Genomic DNA, 6,000 nt, shown 5'->3' with positions numbered 1-6,000 from the left:
AGAATGAATTAATACTGCCTTTTGATTAGAACACACTGTTGGTATGCTTCTAAATTCTGCTTATAAGACCTTCTGTTTTGATCATCACATTAGGTTCGCTTGTATTACTTACAATGTGGTCTATTTACATAATCACTGTTTTACCTGGGTCCTGCCCTGCCTGCAGGGAATTGGTTTAATTCCCCACTGGTTAGATGGAAGCTTTCTATGTTCTGTTTGCTCTCTTTTTTTGTTCTGTCCCCTCTCCTAGTCATTTCTTTTCCCTTGCCACTTCCGGTGAAGAGATGCATAAAAGGCGATGTATCTGATTAATAAACAAGATACTACTTCCCAGCTCAGCCATGAGTCCCTGGTCATCTGTCTCCCACCCACGAAGCTAGACTGGCAACTGACTGCCCCGAACTGGGACTGGCAACACACAGAAAGAAAAACTAATCCATATTAGAAAATCATCCTTCAATATACTCACGACCTGAGGGGACTGGCCAAGGTTAACAAACAATGTAGATATAATAAAGGCTTTTCCCAGACATTATATGAGGTACATGTGTGTGTATATATATCACATCAACACATTATCATTGAAAAACTCTTCCTTTTAACCTCATAAAAATGACTCAAGATCTTTGCATCTGCAAATATATATATATATACACACATATATGTATATATATATATATATATACACACAAACACACACACACACACACACACACATATATATATATTAAATATACTATATACTTTTCCCATTATTTGAGAGCTACTCTTTGCCCTGATCCAGCTTTCTGGTCCTATTCCTAACCCTGACACTATCCTCTCAGACAATACTATTAGCCCACCTACATGTTAGCTGTCTTGCCCAGGCAAAAATCAGTAAAGTCACGGCCCATTATAATATAGTTAAAATAGACTTACAAGCTTCTTCCAACATGAAGACCCCAAATCTCATCTACTATACTCTTACCTTTAAGTTCCTGATTATTAAACAATTTATTCTGCTTTATATCTTAATGCTTTTCAGCAACCAAGTTGCAGATGCTACTATGACACCAACCTGACTTCCCTGGGAAGACAACCTCAACAATGTGTCCTGGAACCCCACCTCCTCAGAGCCCTGTCCCACCAGGAAAAGATAGAAACAGGCTGGGGATGGATTGACCTGCCAATGCCCATGCCTGGTCGAGAAACAACTACAGAAGTCAGAGCTCCCACATTCTACACCCCATTAAGATCTTTGGTCCATACTCCCAGAGAGATAAAGAATAGGGAAACTTCCAATGGAGGGGATGGGATATAGAACTCTGGTGGTGGGAATTGTATGGAATTTACCCCTCTTATCCCACAATCTTGTCAATCATTATAAAATCACTAATAAAAATAAATTTAAAGAATTAAAAGTATAATCAAAAAGTATCATATACTATAAAATATTATTTACATAAATGGGAAATCAAATACATGGTGGTAGGAGTAAAAACATTAGTAATGTGAGTTACAGATTTTTCTGGAGGGTTGTCATATACTGTTTCTTAATCTCAGCAATGAAAAGTCCACTGAACTATACAATAAGGACATGTAATTTTTTTTCAATATGTCCATCACACTTTTGATTTTTTTTTCCTAAGATTACCTTGAAAAATAGAAAGAGCTTTAGTCTTACAGCTGGGAAGCCTGATTTCTGACCCAACACCAAGTTCTTCTGCAATAGCATAAATATCTTATTTCTTTGGATTCCAGTTTCTTATGTATAAAAGGAAACTGCATGTGCTTGATGCCCCACCCCCAGCATGACTCAGTTCCTTCTGTATAGCTTGTTCTCTTCCTGTCTAAAAATATTTATCAGAAATCTAAAAACCTTACATGCTGTACAACACATAATCTTGTAATTATGAAGCACTTTTCTCCTCCACCTACATGTGCCTCAGATCTTATTTTTCTTTCTAGGATTTGCACATAATTAAATATAGCAAAGAAAAAGTGATAAAAGAGGTATTTTGTTGACTACAGGAATGTGTCTTTGCAGGTGAGAGGACTAATAGGACTTCATGTCTTAATATGACACTACATATATGGTAAAAGACTCTGCCACATGATGAAAGAGCCATTATGAACCCTTTCAAAAACCAATCCTATTTCCTAGTACTCTAGCCCTTGCTGGGGAACAAATCTCATGTTGGAATGCAATTACTCAGCTCACACACCCAGTAGTCTCTTGGGTTATTTGTACAGTCCAGGAACTTGTAGAGTAAACTTAAGACAGCTACAACGGTTCTCAGTCTTCATATATATCTTGAATATGTTGCAGCACTGGGAAGAGGAACATTGCTGGAGGTCCAGGTATCCCACAGGCCTATTAATTCAGGGTGTGTAGCCCCTGGGAGGGCCTCTGAGGGTGGTGGTTTTCTCACTTCTGAACACTATGACCCCTTCACAGTTCAAAGGATTCTAATGGAACAACACTTTGGGCTTTTTGTTTGTTTGTGTTTCCTCAAGGGCTTAGGGTTTCCCTCTAAAGTTCCTTTCAGCTACACTTTTTAGCAGTTTTCTAAAATTTGCATTCATTCATTTGGCAAGTATTTATAGAGCATCTCACTATATGAATTCAGAAGTGAATGGCACAGATCAGTCCCCTACCCACACAGATACAATGTGATATATTTCATTTATCAGAAGGAGATAGCCTTCAGTAATAGTTGAACTTCAAAATGGTCCCAAAAATAAGAATTCTTGGCTCCAACTTAAAATGAGGAAACTGAAACTTGGAGAACATAACTTGGTCAAGAACTACATGACCAGTAAGTGGAATCCATCTATATCTGTTTGCTACAGCGCCTTCATAATGGCACCTGTGTAATACAGTGAGATGTGTCAGCTTCTTAGATCAGGGACTTGCAAACCCACGTGGTCTGGTTAGCTTCCTATGTACACAAAGCTTTACTAACAGCTAACAGCCCAGCCGCACCTATTCATTAACATATCTTCTTTGACAACTTTATAACAGCAACAGCAGTTGTTAAGACTTTATAATCCACAAAGAAAAATATTTGCTATCTGACCCTCTAAGATGATTTACCACACTAATCTTTCAATATATCATTCCCAATTAGCAGGGGTAACATAAGCTTCAGTAACAGAGTCAAACAGGGATTGCATTACTCTCCTAAGGGAGGCTGGGTCATCCTATTTTGCCACTCAAGGAAGTCTCGTCTTGAAGTAAGGGCAGCTTAGATTATTCCAAGTAGTGACCAGTCTGCAAGCTCAGACTGACAGGAACTCAGTGGTTACAGAGGCTCCTGTGCTAAATATGAAAATACATGGACCCTGGGTCAGATCAATGTGGTAAACAGTTAATTGATTTCATATACTTGCTTCAAGTTTGGGAGCTATCCTCTGCCCTAATGCAGCTTTATAGCCCTATTCTCAACTCTGAAAACTTCCCAAACAATGTTTTTAGTTTAACTGCATATTAGCTATCATGCTCAAACAAAAATTTAATTAAAGTCATGGGCCCATAGGAACATACTTAAAATAGCCTTCCTAGCTTCTCTCTGTCTAGAGATCTTTATTTTCAGCTATTCTATTCCTACTTTCTGGTTCCTGTTTATTGTTCAATTTTATTGTTTTGTCTTGCTTTATATCTTGCCACCTTTCAGGCACCAAGTTGCAGATACCACTATGATTCCATCCTGACTTCCCTGGGAAGATGACATCACCAGTGTGTTCCAGAATCTCACCTCTCCAGAGCCCTGCTCTACTAAAGAAAGATACAAACAGCTGGGGATATGGATTGTCCTGCCAACACTCATGTCCAGCAGGGGGGCAATTATAGAAGCCACATCTCCCACCTTCTGCACCTCATAAAGAATTCTGGCCCATACTCCCAGAGGAGGAGCAATGTTAGATGAAGATGATCAGAGGGCTCTGAACTCCAATTCATCAAGATCCCAAGACCTGGAGAGAGAAGAGAAAAAGAGGAAGGGCATTTGAAAGTACTAATAGGTATAGGTGTGACTTAGAAAGGGAAGGCAGTCCCATAGAAAAAATGGGAATATATATCAATAAACAGTGACCTTGGGAGAACTACTGCAGATTCCAATGGAGGAGATGAGGGCACAGATCTCTTGTAGTGGGAATGGTATGGAATACCCCTGTTGATTCTTAATTTTGTAAATCAATATTAAATCACTAATAAAAAGACTTCATTTTTTTTTAAATTAGCAGTGTAACTCTTTTGTAAAAAGTGTATTTAGTAATCAGACAATAATTCATCTGCAGTGTTCTATAAAGAGCTCCCTTCTAGGGATTAAGACTGATCACTGCTTTAAGAGAAATTTATACAGGAGATTTTTATGGACTGGATATAGGAGTGGCACTTATCACATCCATCCAATACTAGTAATGATAATTTAGTCATATGGCAGTATTTAAAGGCATAGGACATTGAAGAATAGTCTACTAGTATGTCCAGGAAGAAGAGAGAATGAATTTTGGTGTAAAATAAAAAATAACAGTCATCACCAGAATTTCTAAATGTTAATTAATCTTATACCCAGAAAATCTCTGGCTTTAACTTCTCAAGTCTGCTTTGAAGCTCACATACAGTATGCATGTTATTATTTTTTTTAGTTGAACCCTTACTTTTTGGATATACATAGTAAATGTGCTTCAGAGTCACCCAAGTAGGAGAAAGTGGATAAGCATGTATTAACCATCAGTTATTTTGAAACTTGCTTATGGTTATGTGAACACTCATTATATTAGCTTTTCTGTTGGTCTATCTATCTATCTGTCTACCTACTTATCTACCTACCTACATAGCTCCCCTTCCCCCCACTAAAAATACTGAAAAGGAAAACATATTGCATATTCTATAAACAGCTCTCAATCTAATGGTAAGATACTAGTACTGATTAGAATTTTAAAGATACTCAGGAATTCTGTGGTCCAGGAGGTAGAGCAATGGATAAAGCATTAGGTTCTCAACCATGAGGTCCTGAGTTAGATCCCTGGCAGCACATGTACCAGAGCAATGTCTGGTTCTTTCTCTCCTCCTATCTTTCTCATAAATAAATAAATAAATAAATAAATAAATAAATAAATAAATAAATTCCTTTTAAAAAAAGATACTCAGGAATCCTAAGAATAACAACTAGTTTTTCTTTTTCCTGACATACATACACATTTTATATTTACTTATTCACATGATGCAATCTATTATGTAGATATATTAAATTTATAATAAAATCATAGTAGGTTTAAAATAATTATACTAGACTACTCTTTGTAGTCTTACAAAAATTTTTTTGTAGAAAAACAGTAAAGTAAAAACAGTAAATCCTGATCATAGTAGACCACAGAGTTTTCAATTATATTGGAAAGTCAGAAAGTCCTGATATATTTTCTGTTTTTCTAAGCATCAGAAAACCCAAAATTTACTACAGATATTCTGACCTGTTAAAACATTTATCTTATTTTCTACATATATTCTAGTCTAATAAAGTTGTGTGGGCCAATAATAAAAGACAAAATCTATAATAATACAACCAAAAGAAAAAAATGTTAATATTTATAGTCCAACCACTTACAGAAGAAACTCTTTAAGGAAAGTTAACCTGTTAAGTAAAGGCTTAGTAAAAACTGTGGTTGTTACATTTACTTTAAAAAAAAAAAAAAGTGATTGAACAAGGCCTGAACTCAGTTCTAGAGATCATACTACAAAAATCTCAGCCATAATGTGATAATAACATTAACTATTGATTGTCTTTTTGAACCCTAAGACAGCAGGAACCTCACATCTCCACTATAGAGCCCCTACTTCCCCCAGTCCTGGAACCCTTGGATAGGGCCCACTTTCCCGTATGCGTCTCCCAGTCCATACCAAATAATATTGCATCCGCCGATCACAACCTAACCAACGCAACGATTGCCACCTCAACATGCTTCACCTCAGACTGTGTCCAGAGACTTCACGAGTGGAATGACAACCCTTCAGCTTCA

This window comes from Erinaceus europaeus, chromosome 1 (assembly GCF_950295315.1).
Source record: "Erinaceus europaeus chromosome 1, mEriEur2.1, whole genome shotgun sequence".
NCBI classification, from domain to species: domain Eukaryota; kingdom Metazoa; phylum Chordata; class Mammalia; order Eulipotyphla; family Erinaceidae; genus Erinaceus; species Erinaceus europaeus.
Note: the sequence above shows the minus strand (reverse complement) of the source record.